At 39.7% G+C, this 19,520-nt stretch overlaps 1 protein-coding gene across 5 annotated transcripts in view; it reads right to left on the minus strand.

Annotated features, from left to right (window-relative positions):
- MARCHF1 (membrane associated ring-CH-type finger 1) overlaps positions 1-10,484 on the minus strand; it is a 211,675-nt gene extending 201,191 nt beyond the window's left edge. For all 5 annotated transcript variants that reach the window (XM_071743105.1, XM_071743107.1, XM_071743101.1 and 2 more), the window contains exon 1: positions 10,452-10,484. The gene's annotated coding sequence lies outside the window, so the exon portion shown is untranslated. The remainder of the gene's footprint in view (positions 1-10,451) is intronic.
- Between the last annotated feature and the right edge of the window lie 9,036 nt (positions 10,485-19,520).

The raw sequence follows: 19,520 nt of genomic DNA on the forward strand, positions 1-19,520 counted from the left end.
CCTTACCACCTGTGATCAAGAACTCAAATCAACAGCACATGTTGCCTATGCTGCCATCAGAGTAGCACCTCAGGTTTGTGCTCCTGGCTTCCTTTGGGCACATCTGTCTTCCCTTGCCCTCTCAAGTGGCACAGGTCATGTTGAGTTGATGTTCTTACCTAGCTCCTTGTCACCTCCTATCTTCAGTATCCTCATCTGAACCATGTCCTGCCAGATCAATTCTTATTTTATTTTTTAGCATGTCACCCCTCTAGCCTAGGTTCTGAGTATCACTGCCTCTTCCAACAGTTTCACTTCTCAAGTTGCAACCAACTCATCTCCCTGTTTTTTTTTCTCTTCCCTGTCATTTTTCACTTCCTAGTTTTGCTTTTGCAGGACTTTTGCTTGATTCCAAGCAGCTTTCTCTTCCACAGCTCCTGGTGCCAAGCAACATGTGCCTGTAGGGCTGCTCACAGCCACATCTCCCACAGCCCAAATAATTCAATGTTTGTGATTTCAGATAAATCCTGCTTTGGCCCAGCCATTGAATTTTAGAGAGGTTTTAGCCAATCTAAGCCAGTCTAAGTCTTTCCAGCACAAGAACAGGTCTTTTCAAGGTCTACTATTCTTCACAAGCAAATAAATCTTCCCAGGAAAGGGAGAAAAACATGCCTTGCACAAGAATCAATCCATCCTCCTTCAAGGCCCCATCTGAAGCATCACTCTGTGTAAGTTTCCAAGTGTATTTAACAGTTATCTTTTTCCCTCAGCCCAGTTCTCTAACCTTGCCTTGTTCAAAAATTTCTGCTCAAAAGACTGGCCCACATGACACAGGGAATTTGAAAGACCAGCAAAAGGTGCAAGTAATGATGATAAGTATCATATATCAAGGAAACCTGACTTTAAACAGGTGATTAGGGTAAGAGAAGAGTACTGGCAATTTATCACATCATTATTCAATGATGACTTTGACTACCTATTTCAGAACTTTTAGCCAAGAAAATTCCTTTCTAGCTTTTTACAGAAATTTTAGATTTCCACATGTTGAAATTTTCATTGCCTTTCTGTGGAAAACTCTGTTCTCTCCAAACTGTTCTGACTTTGATGTCGTTCTTGAAACTGGTTGTTTGTGTCTGAAAATTTTATCTCCATACTATCATAAAAATCAGCATCTACTGCCAACATTTTCCTTATATAGATGCACTCAATTTGAATTCTATTTTAGGAAAATAATACAGAAAATAGTTCCCTTGCTCTGTGAATATAGTTCCTTGCTCTGGCAGGTCAAAACTTTTTCATAAATTTATTAGACTGCATTTTTGTGCAGATTTTTGGTTTGATACCTACTACCCTCAATTTTGAGGCTATTCTATTGATTAGAAACCCTATTCTATCTTCCAGAGTAAATTTATACACAGCCAGTATGCTCAGTTGCTCCTATATAAAAATTGCTTTATTCTAAATAATTATTTCATTGTGATTATTCTCACACATTTGTAGCACACTCATATATCTTCTCAAATTTTACCTTACCTTTAACTTAGTCAAGCTCCCAACTAATGACATGACACGTATCAAAGAAAGTTGACAGTATGTTGTTTCTTAAAAATCAAAATTGATCTAATTTACAGCTTTCCTATACAAACAGCTATATATGCACAGCATAGGGGCCTTTCATGTCACACCTCCTTAGTACCAGTGTCTTTGGTAAATTCCTAATATCTTTTTCTAATTTTCTTTTACCATTATGCACAAAACTATCCTTCCCTCCAAAAGCAGTTTAGGAACTTGAATAACACTGACGTCACAACCATAATCCTGCAGTTGCCTGGATTATTTTTTTTCTCCCTTTCTTAAAATAATGTACATTGCCTTGTTAATGTCTAATTAGCCAACTGCTCCACTTTCAGATTCCACCTCAATTTCCATTTCCTTTCCTGTAGATGACTCTCAATCACCTGGTGTAAAAGACAGCACACACAATCAAGTTTTTAGACAAATATAGACTTTTAATGCTTCCCCATCCCCACTCTAGGAAACATGTCTGATGAACCTTGTGCAATTTAATCCAATACCCTTTGCCAGGTCTAACTCAGCTTAACAGTTTTGCTGTGCAAGCTCCTGTCTCCAGCCCTTAAGCACTGAAAAATTTAGCTGTAGTGATGAACACAATCATTCTTTTGTGAGTTTAAGCCTATCTTAATGACAGCTCTGCAGAATAGGCATGCATTTAACCATGGCTTAAAAAGAAGTCATTATAGAAGTCATATATATATCAAGTTACAGCCTTTAGAAGTGGTCTAAGTTGTTAAAATGCATAAAGAAATGTTGGTGTCAATCTGGGAAAAAAACGAAATCCATCCCATTACCTACAACATTGCCACAGGCACTCACAAGCACTCCTCAGTCTCTGTTTTGTAACTATTATCATTATCTGGATTTGTCACAGATGTTTCAGCAGTGTTGTAACCTACTCAGCTCTAATGACTAGACCTTTAACTGAAGAATATTCACTTTCAAGTTTTAAAATAAAAATCTAACTTGACTAGACAAATCATACAATACATTTTGGATTCCACAGCATAAAGCCAAACAAGGACGCAGCAAGCATGTGCCCTAAACACCACCACAACCCCATTTTTTTTCATTTGTAATTATCTTTTAACAAAATATTTTCATCACAGAATGTCATGGGTGGAAAAGTCCTCTGAGATAACAGAGTCCAACCACCAACCCAGAAAAAAATGCCATGCCCACCAAAGCATGTCCTGAAGTGCCACATCTACATGATTTTTTTAATACCTTCTGGGATGGTGACTCTACCACTTCCCTGGGCAGTCTGAGTTTTAAACGTTCACTCTTTAAGATTCCCATAGAAAATGAAAATGGTTGTATACTTTAAGATTATGCAAGAAAAACTCATCTGCACCAGAACAAAGCAGCACAGAGAGACAGTGGCAGGTGGAGGAGCCCAAATAATACCCTGCCTAGCTCCTACTAGGTCCATCTTAGGAGCAATCAGCCCACCAGAGGTCCACCTCTACAAATCCAGAGGATAGCAGGGATACACAGTGGCCAACAGGAACACACCAACCAAGGACTTGGAGGAAGGCAGGCCCAATTCAGAACCTTTCCAGGGCTGTCCCAGGAAAGCTTCAAACCCAGTATAAAAACCCATCATGATAAGTCAACATCAGAGCACCTCTTAGAGCAGGGTCACTGCCAGGGTTGTGAGACACTTTATGGAATGCAGAAGAAGAGCATTTTGGGCATGGCACAGGACTTACTATGGGATGTTTACAGAAGGAACAAAAGGCAGGGAAAAAGATGTAGTTACATGATTTTTGAGGGAAAAAGAGAAAACAGACAAGCAGCTAAAAAGGACCAGTTGCATGCAAACAGTTTGCTGCTTGGTTCTCTTGTCTGGCTGTGCTCTGCCCCGGGCAGTGCAGCCCATCCTGTCTCCTTATTAAATACCTTTAACTTTTTTTTTGGTAAGGACTGCTTAAGTTATGTATGTGTGCATGGGGGCCTGAGTGCTGCAGTTGGGGTGGGACTGCCCATCTGCCTGGGTGCCAGCTGCCAGAGACACCAGGGCAAGTGGGCTGAGGTGCCAGCCTGGGGTGGGTGGTGGGGACACGTGTGTCCTCAGCACAGCACCAGGAACGGGCGCAGGCACACAAGCACACGTGTGCGTGCACTGGGAACATGTTCAGCCTTGCTGCTGGTTGGACCTAGGGCACAGAGCTATGGTGCCTTGCCCCTCTCAGGCTGCCGTATCAGGCTCAAAATTTTCCCCTAGCACAGGGGAAGTGATCCACATACAGTGGCCATCATCTTCCATTCCATAACTCAATTCTTTCTCTTTTCCACTACTTTTCCACTCAGATCATTTCACCCACTTCATATAAATCTTCTTTTATCATAGATACTTCCTCTTCTCCCTCTCACTTCCACCCTACCCCTATTTCAGACTTTACAGGTTCATTTTCCTTTAGTTTGCTTGGGCTTTTCTCCATTTTCTGTAATATTACCTTCATCTTCCTTTCCATGACATTCTTTTTTATCATTTCCTCTTTAAATTCCTCAATCACCCTTTCAGTAGGGATAAAACCTGTCCCTTACACATTCTGTCATTTCTCCAGCAGCATTCCACTGCTTGCCAGAATTTGTTCTTTGTAACATCGCCTTTCACTCTCTCTCAAAGAGAAACACATGCAATCAAGGTGCTCTTCTTCTTACTTAAATGAAACATGGCTATTTTCAAACACTTAGTGACTGAACAAGGTTTGTATTAAAGTTGTTTTTTTTTCCCACATGACAGGAGAAGAAAAATCACACTATTACTACGAATGCAGTTCAAAAGATTAAAAAAAATCAGGAAACAGTTTCTCACAAAGTGCAGAGGCTGCTCATGCAACAAACCCACAACAAAGATACTCAACATTTAGCTATTTCTATTCCCATCCTCCCCTGTGCATGGATTCAGAGACCATTTTCACATACCCCTCATGTTAAAATTTAATTTCTTAGGCTTAGCCAACCTTACCAACTTCAGCATATTCATAGTTGAATTCAAGTTCTTTAGCAAGAGTTTATCATAGAGCTTTTATCTTTTTGAAGCATTTGAATGGACAGTCAGTCACTTTCTTCCAGCTCCACAGAATACTGCACCTAACCAGCTGCCAAGACAGGCATTTGAGAGGCATGTGGAGATGGGATCAGTTTGGCCTTTTTGCAGGTATCTCACCTTCCTTCCAATACCACACATTGTTTGTTAGGACTTCCACTAACCTAAGACATTGATTTCACTGTTCAATTCTAAAAAGCTTCCATGCAAACAAGGAAAATGCATTTTAAACATAACTACAAGACTGAAAATATTTATCAGCTTTATAAGGAAAGCATCTGTCTTCATGAAAACTCATACCCATCAGCTGACTCTACTGACTGTTAACACACATGCAGAGCTAGCACAGAGAAGGAAAATTTGATACTGTAAACTATACAGAGGAACTTTCTACACTGCACTGACATTACCACCACTCACCAGAAATACAACCAGGTCACGTTACCTGATTTGTGTTTAACTGTGCCTGGCAGAAGCACTTTAAACAGAAGAGACTACACCAGTGCAAGGAGAGGGCAGTCATCATTGCAAGGGGGCTGTCTCTCAGGATCCACACTTCAAGTTTCTCTCCTAAGAAGCAGCACAGACCCTCTGAACCTGAGGCTCTCAGCCAACCCTGATAACCAAGGAGATGGAGTTCTTCTTGCATTTTTCTGCTATGCAAATGGGCTCCAGCTGATGATTTCCAGTGACACAACAAGATAACTGTTGCAGTCCATTTTATTCTCCCAGCCTCCTTTCATCACACTTATCAAAGTCCTAGACCATCCTACACTGGGCTCAGGTTTTCCCTTAAAACTCTGACCATGTAACACAGGTGCACCCTTGTTCTGTCAGAAGATAGTTCCAAAAGTTCGCGTCTGTGTTGGCTAGAAACCTTATCCTGACCCTTATTTTATTATTCCCTTATTTTATTACTCATGATAGAAGTTTGTCCCTTAGGTGAGGTATCTAGCTTAGCTCATGCTGGAGGGAACTTTGAGCAGCCTGGTCTAGTGGAGGGTGTCCCTGCCAATGGTGGTGTGGAACTAAATAGTCTTTAAGGACACTGCACACGTTCTGCAGCTAACCTACAGTAATGCCATTTTTCCTTCCACATCATGCTTTATATTATCAAAAGTTTACATTGCACAAAACTGCCCTTTCTTATCTTAAAAATTTCAGTAATACCTTCATTGAGCTCCATTTCCTTTGCTGTTCTTTCTTCACTTTATCATTTCTTACACAAGATGGGTAGGTGCACATTCATCTCCACTTCTCCAGACCCGGAAGGAACCGCTGCATAGCGCTGCCTGTGCAGACAGACACCCAGAGTATGCAATACAGCCACCCACCTCCCTCCAAAGCATTAGAAGCTCAGCCAAGTCAGCACAGGGTGGTAGATAAGGAGCTGAGATTTCAGGCTGTGCTGTGCCTCCCACCACTGTCCCAGGGCAGACAAGCTCACATCATAGGGACAGAGAAGATAGGTGGGTCAATTCTGGAAGACATTCTTGTCTGGCAACAGACAAGCAAACTTACTGGGACAAAACTTGGGTAGGAACATCCTAACTCTTCCTACACACAAGCTACCAGAAATCCCTTCAGCATCTTGAATGCCACACCCCTTGTACAAAAACATTTATTTTGTAATGATATAAAATAGCTATAAATTCATCTTCATCATCTTCATTCTAAAATGAGAAACTTTCTTTTTCAGTAGTCACCTAGTCCAAGCACCTTGGTGCCCTTCCACAGCTCTGCACTGCCAAAACCTCTCACGATGCATTACAAGACCAATCCTGCACATCTGCTCTACAACCAAAGGGATGGCACTGCAGCAGTACAACTGCCCAAAGGACATTTAATCCCTTTGTATCCCAAGAACCATTCCACAGAAGGAACTGTATGAATTTACAGATAGCACTGAAATACCCTAGAAAACTGTGAAACGGCACAGCATCGTGCAAAACTATCAAACTCCTTACTATTTCCAGTTCCTGCCATTCTAACAAGATTTAAGTTGGAGTGTATGCCTAGTTGTCAATGAACTTGCGGAACAAAAGGAATCAAACCATCAAGTTGGCTATACAAAACAAAGTATTTTACCATTTCATATTGCTTTGACTGTATCATATAATCTTTTTAATGGGTGTTTATTTGGCATAAACTGCTGTAACACCACATGCCTACATGGAAGAAAACCCCCTTTCAATGACCGATGACTTGGAAAAATACTACACCACTGAAGATATGTCCTTTTATTGGCCTGGGATCACTCTGTTCCCTTTAAAGGAATACACCTCATTAACCCTGATAATTAACAAGGTTATTCTCATCACATAAGAGATTTAAGTTTCTCTGTTAAGTCACTATTTAAATTTGCACAGCTATTAAGACAATGAGGCTATTCTGGATTTAATTTCACATAACAAGACACTTCCCTTTAAAGATTTTTCAATTTTTTTTTTTCAAGTCAAGTCATATAATTTCATTGCCACGTACACTACATGATATTGCATCTATTGGATTAAGGAATGGGTAATATAAATCCATAAACAAAAAAAAAAAAAATTAAATGGAAAACCCAGAGGGGGTCAAAGCAGCAATACAAAAAGGCAGTAAAACAGCAGCACAGCCGTGGCAGCAGGTATCAACAATACGTAAAAAAAGGAGAAAAGGACCAAAATTACAAGGAGACATACACAGCAGAGGACAAGACTAATAGCAGATGTATCAACTTCTAGCTGAACCAGTGGAGTAAGACTCCACGAACTACAGAAAAAGTTTCATTTCCCATTGTCTTCACAGTGTAAATGTAATAGCACACACTCAGGGGATTTTCTTCCTAGATCCCATCTAAGGTTTCTTACATCTGACTAGCTAGTAAAATCCTCAAAAAAAAACCCTAATAAATGCTTTAATATTTGCACACAAGTGTTCCCAGTGCATGAAGCTGCTTCTTCTGCAAGAGAAAAGCCAGTTGCCTAAAGCAAATCAGTTAATCTGAGGATATTAAAAACAGGTAACTACAGCAGTCATGTATACAAATTCTGCATCAAATATAAAAAAACAAAATGACAGTTTAGTTCATTATCCATACTGACATTGTAATAGTTAATGTGAGCTGTTGTTAACAAACATAGAAATATCACAGTAGCGAAAAAAAAATTAGTCACATTTATTTACATTTATTATTATACAGATTTGATTGGCAGCACACCTGACACCAGAGAATTTGAGCACCTTGAATGTATCCAGAGATGTCATATTAGCACCCAAAGTCTTGGAAAGAAGTTTCTTTTGTATAGAATACAGTCACTATTAAATATTAATAATTTTTAAAATAATCATTTAAATATTTGGGTAGAACTTCTTGTCATGACATGAGAATTACCACAGCTCTGACTGGGTGGAAGACTGAAAAGAATGAAGTTCACGTACTTGAGCTCAGCTGTAAGTCCCACATGGTGAGATTCAAGCACTGCTACCTTGACCCATCCATCCATGCACCTCCATGCATCTTCAAGCATGGCATTCATTTAGTATGAATTTTCCAGAAAAACCTCATTTTTTGTATTTCAAAGCACCCATTGCAAAGTCTTTCCACAGATGTTTAACAGTGTGAGAGAAACACTGAAATTTTCCCATGAAGAGTGTCAAGAGTGCTGTGAAATATTCTGAATAAACCCACTACGCAACTCTAATTAGCATAACAACTCCCTCAGAAATTATCAATTTGCAAATCTCTCAAACACCTAAGAAAACTGTTAAAAATACAGCAGGGTACTCGTGAATTAATTCTTTTTAAAGTCCAAAGCAAATGATGGCTCTTCTGCAGAATGAAGACAGAAGTATGCAGGAGATTAATAGAAGAGATAACAGAGGGAAGTGTTTAATTATCATGACAGCTTTATGTAATTTTGGATGAGACTTCTGGTCAGGAATATTAGACACTGCCCAAGTTTTCAGTATTATTAGAAAGAAACATCATTGTGTCTCTAAATACACCCTTTTACATGGTTTGAACACTTTTACATGGTTTGAACACTGTGAAATGCACCTGAATTCCCACAGGGTATCCAATGCTACTTTTGTTAGTTAATACATTAGAGAGTTTTGCTTTTCAAATCATGGATTTCCAATTGCAACCAATGCCCCAACAATAATAAACCTCTAAGGTTTGCCATTAGCTTCCTTCCTCGCTCTTAACACAAAATGCACACAACACGTATCTCCTCACACCCCACAATCAGCAAAGTCTGGGACAAATCCCCGAACAGAAGCGTTTGGTTTTCAACATTAAGTTTAAAGAGCTTAAAATTACTTTTTTCCTCTTTTCTTTTTTAAACAAACATTGAAAAATAATCAGAGTAGCTTTGTCATCACTTTAATCAGTTTAAGCTTGAAGACAGAAACTCCAATTAAAACCTCTAACTCTTGCTGTAACAAGCTGTAAACATCTAACTAGTTCCCAAGTTTTTCATGAAGTATTTCCACAGTGTCCATATCAGCTGCCCAAGGCTGAAATGTTCTGCAAGATAAACTCATCCTCTCTCAGGCACTACATCAACCCATGCCATTGTCATAGGGATTTAAGAAAACACAACAGTAACAATTTGCAGATCTCTATACACAGCAAGGCAACTGAACTTCGCAGCATTTCCAACAAAGATGAAATACTAGGCATTACTAGTTCATTACTTCGCTAGGCAATGAAGACAATTTAAATTGCACTAAAGTATTAGTCTGTGTTTCTCTCCTTTCAATTCGTTCCTGATCACGAACAGCAAATACAAGAGAGGAAGATGGGGAAAAAACGGAAGAAGGCATTTTACTACTGTGCTCCCCAGAAAACTGGGCAAAATACATGGGATAGGAGAAAACCGGTAACTACTATTAGGAGAAGCCCTGTCTAGATGTTCACAGCAAGACGTGCTGACAGCGATGGAAGCCTGAACACCTTCTTTCACATTTCCACATCTTTTCCTGTCTCATTAATAAAGGCTGGTACTTTTAACCTCCTTCCCACACACAGACCATCAAAGAAAAAAAGAAAAAAAAATCTCTGAAAAATTTATTCCAAACAAAGGACAAGTAAGTTCCCGCACATTCCTAAGTCAGGTTTTTCTAACCAGGCTTTCTCTCTGGTTACCAAGTCACAACGTGCTGCACTTCCTCAGCAAACTCCTAACATTAAGGCAGCATTTATTCCGGTGTGGAGCCGAGGAGGTTGTGAAACTGTGCCCAGCAAGACGAGAGGTGCGAGGGGATGGGCTCTGCCCCGGGATGGGCTGGCAGGGGCCGGGGCCGGTTCCCGGAGGCTTTGCCCGACTTGGGGCAAAGAGGTGGAAGAGCAAGAGAAACTCCTGTGGATTCTACCTCCCTGCAGCACGCAGGCTGGAATCTCAGGGATCAGGGCACCAGCGGTGCCAATGTGCCGGCACGACCCAAGGGTGAAACTAGAAGCAGAGCTGACGGACATCCCTGGATCCCTGACTGCACCCGCCACCGGCCGGGGGTAACGAACAGAAGCAGAAACCCAGTTTGAACGCCTGGGTGCCCCGACCCGCCTTTCACAAGAAGAAAAAAAACAAAACCAACAACAACAACAAAAAAAAAGCCAAAAACACAAGCAAACAAACAAACGAATATAACCACAAAAAACCCCACATCACAAACAAAAAACCAACCAACTGAACAAGAAAAACAGGAAGGAGGAAGAAAAAAAAAAGGGGGAGTGGGGGAGAGGGAGGGAAGGAGGATGGAGGGAGGAACCCACCTCACCGCTAAGAAAGGGCAGCACCCCAGACCCGGCAGTTGCCTCCCCCGCCCCGAGCCGGGCAGCCCCCCGCCCACTCACCAGCGGCGGTCAGAGGTGCCTCAGAGAGCCGGCTGCCGGGGCGGCCACTCCGGCTGCCACCCGAGCTGCTCCCCCCGACCCATCCCACCGCCCGAGCCGCTGCCAGCCCAGCCCAGCCCGCCCCCCGCCCCGCCCCGCCGCGCCGCGCCCGCCCCGCCCCCACCCCATGACGTCATCTCGCGGGGCGGCCCCGCCCGGGCAGCAGGAGAGGGGGGCGAGTTCAGCGCCTACCCCCGTAGCCCCGTGGCTGCTCACGGCAGCGATGTGTCGGGAGCCGGAGGGGTGAGTGGAAGGGAAGGGAAGGAAAGGGATGTCTGCTCGCCCTCCTGCCGCGGCCGTTCGCATGGAAACAGCAGCGTGGGCACGGAGCTGTGTGGTCAGAACGTTTCGATCTGGAGGATTCGCTTAACCCGTTGCCTGCCTTCACTCATTTTCTCCTTTTTCTGTGAAAGAGCCTTAAAAAACAGTGTGTTGGAAGTGTAGGAATCCTGCGTGGAATGCCTGGACGAGGAGTGGGAGAGGGGTAATTTGCAGGTCTCTGTCTCTTGGCATTAAAGGGTTGCCTGGCTGGGTTGAGAACAGCCCCGAGGAGAAGGGCTTGGGGGTGTCTATTAATGAGTTCAGCGTGAGCCGGCAATGTGCCCTTGCAGCCCCGAAAGCCAACCATATCCTGGGCTGCATCAAAAGAAGAGTAATAGCAGGTCAAAGGAGGTGATTCTTGCCTCCACTCCCCTCTTGTGAAGCCCACCAGGAGTACTGTGTCCAGTTCTGGAACCCCCAAGACAAGAACGACATGGAGCTGTTACAGCTAGTCCAGAGAAGGGCCACAGCGATGCTCAGAGGGCTGGAGCACCTCTCCTGAAGACAGAACTGGGGTTGTTCAGCCTGGAGAAGGTTCTGAGGAGACCTTATAGCAGCCTACAGGGGAGGCTACAGGAAAGCTGGGGTGGGACTTTTTACAAGGGCCTGTTAGGATAGGGCAAGGGGTAATGGCTTTAAAATGGAAGAGGGTAGATTTAGGTTAGACATTAGGAAGAAATTCTTCACTGTGAGGGTAGTGAGACACTGGAACAGGTTGCCCAAGGAAGTTGTGAATGCCCCCTCCTTGGAAATAGTCACAGCAAGGTTGGATGGGGCTTTGAGCAGCCTGGTCTATTGGGAGGTGTCCCTGCCCATGCAGGAGGTAGAAGGAACAAGATGAACTTTATGGTCCCTTACAAGCCAGATCGTTTCACGATTTTGTGGTTCTCTTCTCCTCAGAGAGCTGTGCCAAAATGACATTTCTCAGCCATTAGTTCAACATGGAGATGAATTAGGGGGAGTGGAGAGGTCAGAATGGACACAGAAAGTGGCCAAAAAACAAGACAATATGCAGTTCCTTTGCTGACACTCCAGGCTGTAGAACTATTCTCATGTCAGAGTTGAAAATAAGTCAAAGATTGAATAGCTCAGATAGCTTAACAAGTTGACATCCTGAGGCAGAGTGCTCAGACAGTGGTCCAGAGTGTGAAAGCCAGCCAAAATGAAGTAAAATTAAATACCTACATTGGACCAAATTTCTGGAAGCACGACGCATCCACTGGTTACATATAAATGCATCATCATCAGAATATCAGAAGGTAATCTAAAATATGTGTCTGTGGTCTTATGGAGTAAAAACAGATATAGACTTTTTTCTTGTCCTTTTTTTTCTTGATTGACAGGTCTAGAAATTAAAGAAAATATCCATCTGAGTTGCACTGTGGAAAGAGGGGAAGCACACACCTCAGACTTTCTCAACAAAGTCCACTGAAATAATGGAGAACTTTGCAATCCTGTTACCCGAAGAGTGACTGTCTAACCAAGGATCACCTTCATCACAAAAAAAATATTAACTAGATACCTGCATATTATGGACTTCAGCCAAGTAGATTATTATTTCTTCTATTTTTTCTGTGTCGTAGGATCTGACCCAAAGATTAAAACATGACAGGTTTTCTAGAGTTGTATCTGCTTGTTAAATGTTTCTTTTCTATTTTACTATTCTCAAAAATATATCCTTATAAATGGTAAAGAGGAAATAAAACTATTCGAAATTCTCTTCTCACCTTCTGGCACTAGTTTAAAATATCCTTTCTCAGTTATATGTGGGTACATTTTCACTCATTCTTCCAATTTTTATCTTACCTTATTTATCTTTTCATCTTATTGGAGATTTCATCTGATCAGATTTGTAACAGCAATTTTATACCCTGAAAATAAATTGAAAATGAGCTACATCAGCTTCGGTTGTTGTTACTCTGCTTCAATGTTTTAACACACTTTTATCACTACTCACTGCATCAAAGTACATCCCTTCCTGCCTTCCAAACAAAATATAAATATTTGGATTTTAAATTGTTTGCTGTTATCTGCAGAACTCTCCTTCAAAAAAAAATCTTCCTCCCGCCAGGGTTCCTGAAGCCCCAGGCAGAAGCAGTAGTGTGAAACTTTTGCTCATTGCTTGGAATAAATGGATTAACCATTGGGGTTCAAGTAAAAGCTACTGTTCTCATTAATCCAGTGCTGTTTCGTTTCAATGCGTCACTTCAGTGATTTCATTAAGTGCAAGGAAAAATTTAAAGGACAAAAAATACCTCGAACTTACACAGATGACTCATGGTAAGTGAATTATAAGGCAGCTACCAGCATAAAAGAAGGAACAAGGGGACAATTGGACAGTAATATTTAGCTGGGAAAAGATGTACTGTAGACAGAAGACTTATACTAAGCAATTAATTCAGAGAAGTTAATGTAAAAATATGAATTCAGTCCACCACTGCAGGGCACTTGCCTCCCAGTGAGTTCTTCAGCAGAGTATCAGTCTGTCAGTGGGAAAGGCACATTCTAATTGCTAACACTGTATTAGTTAACACTGGTGGAAATTCGAGTTCAGAAAGAGCTGCAGCTTTCTTTAGCAAACTTTTTAGATTTCTTCATACTTGACAACATTAACAACTCTAACTGTAGCTGCTCAGATTCCATATGGCTAAGAAAACCAGTTATCATAGAACAGACCAATTTCTTACAAACAAACTTAAATTGAAAATCTTTGTTTACCCTACTTGAATTTTTTTATTTTGGCCATCAAGACTCAGTCTTCTCACAAGCCAGTATATATGGATTTTTAAAGAGATATTAAAGTTTAGTAAGGTCTATGCTGAAGAAGTTCCTGAGCAGCAGCTTTATGGATTCAGAAATACATCATTTATATACAGGGCTAAACTTTTCTGAGATATTCATTCCAAATATCAGAAATTAATATTGTACTTATAAACCTTTCATAAACATGTGCTATAGAGCAAACAAATGAGCTACAAAGACACAAAATCCAAGTGAAAAATTATGTCAAATTCACAGTTTACAGAAAAACACAAAAAAACCACCCCATATTTAACATGGGGACATGGAAAGCAAGAGGAAGAGAAGAAGGCAGTGGGAAATTTAGTAGTTAGGCTAAGAAGATTGCCAGGTGCAGCTTTTAATCCCTTGAGGCAGAAAAGGGAACTGAAGTCTGGCCTTTAGACTGAACAAGTGTGTTAACCACAGAGAGAACAGATAAAAAGAAGTCTTTCTGCAGTTCAGTGAACCTTGCAACTCTTGAGTCTTGCAACTCTTTTAACTTCTTCATTTTCATTACTTTTCTGTTTAATGCTAGAACAATAAAGGCTCGTTTTTATTGTGATGACTTTAGCATTGAGGATTTTCCTCATTTTTAGGTAAAAGAGGCTTCGTTTGTTCATGTCATCAGTGTCATCATTCATATTCAGGACTCTGAATAAAACTATGGTGAAACCATGATAAAAACACATATCCCCAAGACAAAACAAAAGATGTTTTTTTGAATAAAGAAAAATATACAAAGCCAGAAGCCAGCCACTTAGTCCGTTTTTACTGAAGTGCTTCTTTAGCCTGCTGTTTGCCTTGTTGTGAGATTTTTAAAGCAGGACTTCCTGTGTAGTCAGAATAAGGAGTTAACAAGACAGCAAAGTAGAGGTATTTCACATCACAGAGAATGACTAGAGCTCAAGCAGAGGACAGAAGTTAATTCCCTTCTTCTTCTCCCTCCTCTGAGTAAAAAACTAGCAAATTTAAAAAGACTTCATGTCATACATTCATCAACAGAAGAGCCTGCTGCCTGAATGTACCAAGATAAAAAGCAATGACCAATTACCTAGATAAGAATACAACTCTTTTTTTCTCACCTTGACCTTGAATACTCATAATTAATGAGACAATTTTACTTTGAAAAATTACGCAAGTGATGTCCTCATCTATGTGACCACCACAAGAGCACCATGGCTGTGAATGACTGATGGGCTTCTTAACAGTATCCCTTGAGAATGGGAGTTCTCTACACAAAATCTTTTTAATACAATGTATCATCCTTTTCATAAGTTAACTTTCTGTATTTCACATCCAGCTATATACTTTGCCTTTTCGTACTCACAGTCCTCCCTTTTTCTTCATTTTGAAACAACTAGAAACAGTGCTTATGTTAATACATGGAATATTGACACTGTGGGCTGCTAATAGCATCTGGTTTTAATAACTTTGTATAACCCAGACATTTGTTTTCCCTCATTCTATAAACATCTGCTGAGAGCCTAAGGGCTCTAATGCAAAAATGTTTTGCCGTAAAATAAAGCTCTTCAAACTGAGGAGGATTTCTGACTGTAAGGAAATATTTACCATGTGCTGCAATGCCAGTTCTGTTTTGCAGAGAGGTGTTACCTTTGTTGTGCTAATACCAAATTCATGTTATATGTACTTGTGTAGGTGAAAGTACTGGCCTACTGAGGTACCCTTAATAATAATTTGAAAACCATTTCAATAAAATGATATACAAGCACAGTGTGAGAAATAATGTAATACCAAAACACAGCACATGCAAATCCACTTTCATAAGGATTTTCTAACTGGAGAACCATCTTGGTAATTTAGAAACAGGAGTGGGAAATATTACCTCTCCTGCCAGCTGTCCTCCTCTTTTATCCTTGTAATAGTGTTTCTACAAGCAGTGCACTTCAAGTTACCTCTGAAATTACCATGAAAAACAAACAAACAAAATTAAGAGATTGGATAAAGCAATCTTATGAGATGAAAATATTTTCAGGTTTTTTTTTTTCTTATTTTGGTACTTTTATGCCATGATACCCACAGTTCCTACTGTCCATTTCCTTCTCAAAGAAAATCCTAATTCAAACACGGAATAAAAAGTAACAGATTTTACAAAGCAAAAAGAACACCAACAAACAAAACAAACAAAAAAACCCACAACGTTACGAAGAGAATCCAGATTTATTGTCCTGCTCCTGCTTACCACTTATGATCTAATAAACAATATAATATAGGTATGATCAATTCTGCTAGAAATTATTATATTCTAGTTTCTTGGTAAGGGAGGTACCAAATACTCCACACTGATCTGTGCCATTAGTTGTGTTTGTCCTATACATAATGTTGTTGGTTTATGAGTCAAACTGTGATTCAGAAAAGCAGCTTTAACCAATGCAATGGATTCAAGTGGATTGTCTGTTCAATAATACACTATTGTTTGTATAAAGAGGTTATACAGTAAGATTTCTCTTCACAAGATATCAAAATAACTTGGTGATTTACAGCTTCTCCAGTTGTAAACTGAACTACTCTACATAGGACAATACAGAATTTAGAGGCTATAGAGCAGACAAATACTCATAAACAGTTACAGTTTCAATAACGATGTTATAGCAAAACTATACACAAGTTTTAATTCTTATGAAGAACTTCAAAAAGCTTATGAAGAAACTTCAAAAAAAAGGGGCCAATGGCTCTATCAAGGAAACATTCTGGATCCACAATATTTTCCTTGTCATGGTGTTCCTTTCTTCTCAAATTTCAATATGTAGTTACTAGTTAGAAGAACACCTTTGGAATTTGAATACTGCATGTTTTACCTTGAGCCTGAAAGTTCTGTCCCTGGAATGGCAACATTAACTCATCTGCAAAGATAAGTTTCACATTTATCTTGGCATCCTATTTTAGCCTGCTGTGCTCTGCACCCCAAGCACAGCATGTACAATACCTATCAATTTTCTCTCTTCTCTCAGTTTATTAAACAGCAACTCAATGTACAGAGTTGTTGCATGCCCCAAGTCTTCCTTGAGCTTCTTTTAAGTGGTGGGTATAATATGGTGATAATATTCTGAAATCATTCCATGCAAGCCAAATACTGCTTCAGTAACTGAGAAAGTTCTTTATTTCCTATTTTGTGTTATTCCTTCAGCTGATTCCAAGATTTATTTGTTGGACCACTAAATATCAAAGATGTGGCCTTTTGTACATATTTTCCCACTGCTTAACCACACCAGTTATATTGGTTTCATTCTTAATATTAAAGCAGAGCAAGCATTTTTCAGACACAATAAAGCATGCATTTTGCAACCACATTTTTTTTTGAATATTCAGGAACAGTGGCTGTTTATTTGTTTGTTGAAACATTACGTTAATGTCTTCATAGGAAATTTCATAACTTATGGGCTGACATTATGCTGGACATGTCTTGCATGCCCAATGGCATCTGCATGGGATACATCTACCTTGTTCTCTCAAGCGCCTGCATTGTCAGGATTAACCTTCTATATGGGTACTCCACTTTCCCATTAATTCAGATGTGGAAGACCCACTCAGCTGTGTAAATATGGCCAATGTACCTTGAGTTGGGATTACTGTTCTGCATACATACCTCTGGTACAGTTCACCTGGTTGACTTCTAATTTTGGCATTTGTACTTGAGATAAAGACACATAAATGTCCCATGCAGTGAATATTTTACTATAGTGGCAGTGGGATCCTTATATTTAAACTACTGAATGCTGCTACTGAATTCACAGTCTGTGATGGTTTTATTTGTGGGTTTTCTCTCCTGGCTTGAATACTATTAGATCTTCCTGAATTTGTCTCTTCTGCTGCTTTTCACTATGAAACATAGCTTGAAATTGCATTCTCATTCAAATAGTTTTCCTTAATTAAAATGGGTCTTTTTTTTGGCAATAGGAAACCGTTCAGTCTTTTTTTGTGTACGTATCTTGCTGATGTCATAATTTATGTAACATGTTGCTTTAAGCCTTATTCTCCAATTTAAGAAGGCATAATAATTGAAGCCTAATGACTAGCACCCAGAATCCATATACCTGACTTGCTCACATCTCCAAAATTGAGATATATAAAAATTCAGGTTTTGTTCCACATTACAGAAACCATTCAAATATAATTATCCAGATACTGCATTAAGCAGTGGTGGCTTTGAATACAGAACTGTTAAAAGGAATTAGGTTTCAGGTCATGTGTAATTATGGGAGTATATGTGTAAGCAGGAATCTGCACATATGCAGAAAGTGCACTCTTTTCCAAGCACAATAAATAGATTTTTTTTAAAAAATCATGGTTCAATGCTTAATTAAAAATGTATGGCATCACTTGTTAACTGCTGTGGAAAATTTAGTCAAGCCTAATGACACAGTACTACATAAAAAGGAACACCCTGCTGAAATTTGCAAGATACAAAAAAAAAAAGAAAGAAAAGGCCAGTCAAATGCTCATTTAAATATAGTCAGATGTGTATCTTCATTAGTTCTATCTTGGTCAGCATTAGTGTCTAAAGAGCAGTTTTCCTTTCACTCTTGACAAGACTTACACTCTTTTTAGGCAGTGCTCATCAGCACAGTCATTTTCAAACCACAATGAAACCTACAAAAAAAATTTATAATAACAACTTCTGAAGTGTCACCCTGACACAGACTCATTGCTTCAATTGTAGTAGTATCACTGCCACAGATAAATCTAGGAAACTACATATGCTTATGCTAAAGAACAAATGCTATGAACTCACTCTATAAATCAAAGCAAAAGTCCTAAGTCAATCAAGCTGGTTAGTAAGACAGACAAATTGCATCTTTATTTTTCACAGAATAAACAGAGAAGTTATTTCACAACTCCCAAACAGGGTATCTGTAGCTTCAGATACTCACAGACAGACGTTCATTATCTCATGCTTTGTTCATTAGATTAAGCATCCACTGAAGTACATTACGCAGTAAAATTCAGGCTAACTTTTCAACCAGTTTTGCTGTACTTAGGTTTCACTTCTGACACACCTAATGTCTCCATAATTGCTATTGTCATGACCTGTAAATTTTCAGGATTGTTATTAACTATTGTCATTTAAATTAGTTGACACAGTTCCCTAGTGCTTTTTTGCACCCTTTCCTTTTCCCCATAGTCCTGAAAACAAAGCAAAAGCTTGGAGGGTGTTTTTACCTGAGAGAAAACTTAGCTCCACAAAACCTCCAGAAGATCTAGCGTGCTATTAAGATGTGGGTAAATTATCTTACAAAAAAATCCTAGTTTCAGCTTTAATTATAGGCATACACGCCTCTTCTTGGTAATGTAAACATGACATAATGAGAATCCAGGTATTAGGAAAAGCTGAGTGCTCCGTCTCAATCACAGTTAGACAGTCCAATCAAAGAGCAGTCAAAACCTTTAGAAAAACAGCTACCCAGTAGTTTCCAGCTTTGGAAACTTTCACAACTTACACATCTCATAACAAGGAAACAACCCATGCCTTTTTCAGTAGAACACACCAATGTCCACATCAATTTCACTTTTAAGTTTTACAATTTTTCTTAATGCACTAATGCTACTTCAAAAAAATCATTAAAAGATACATTTTAGGAACTTTCATCTTTCTTTCACAACAATGCATGAACACGGAAGGTTAGAAGAAAAAATACTTAAACCTACAAAGTACCAAAGCTTACTTTTATTTTAAGTAACTAACAAACCATTTCTAGCCTGGAGTCCAAGCGTGCTTCTTCACATCAAGCCACCATCATGCTCGTCATCTCCAAGCAGATTTTTATAGGGGAAATTAGTTGTCTAACAGACCCCCTAATTAATTTAACTCTTTATAAAGAGTGGGAGCCTTCTCGAATCATTAAAAATAACTGTGGTAAAATGAGAGGGAACTTTTCAGATCAACGAAATTCCAATGTTAAAGCAATTTCT

Source organism: Heliangelus exortis, chromosome 4, assembly GCF_036169615.1.
Source record: "Heliangelus exortis chromosome 4, bHelExo1.hap1, whole genome shotgun sequence".
In the NCBI taxonomy this organism is placed as follows: domain Eukaryota; kingdom Metazoa; phylum Chordata; class Aves; order Apodiformes; family Trochilidae; genus Heliangelus; species Heliangelus exortis.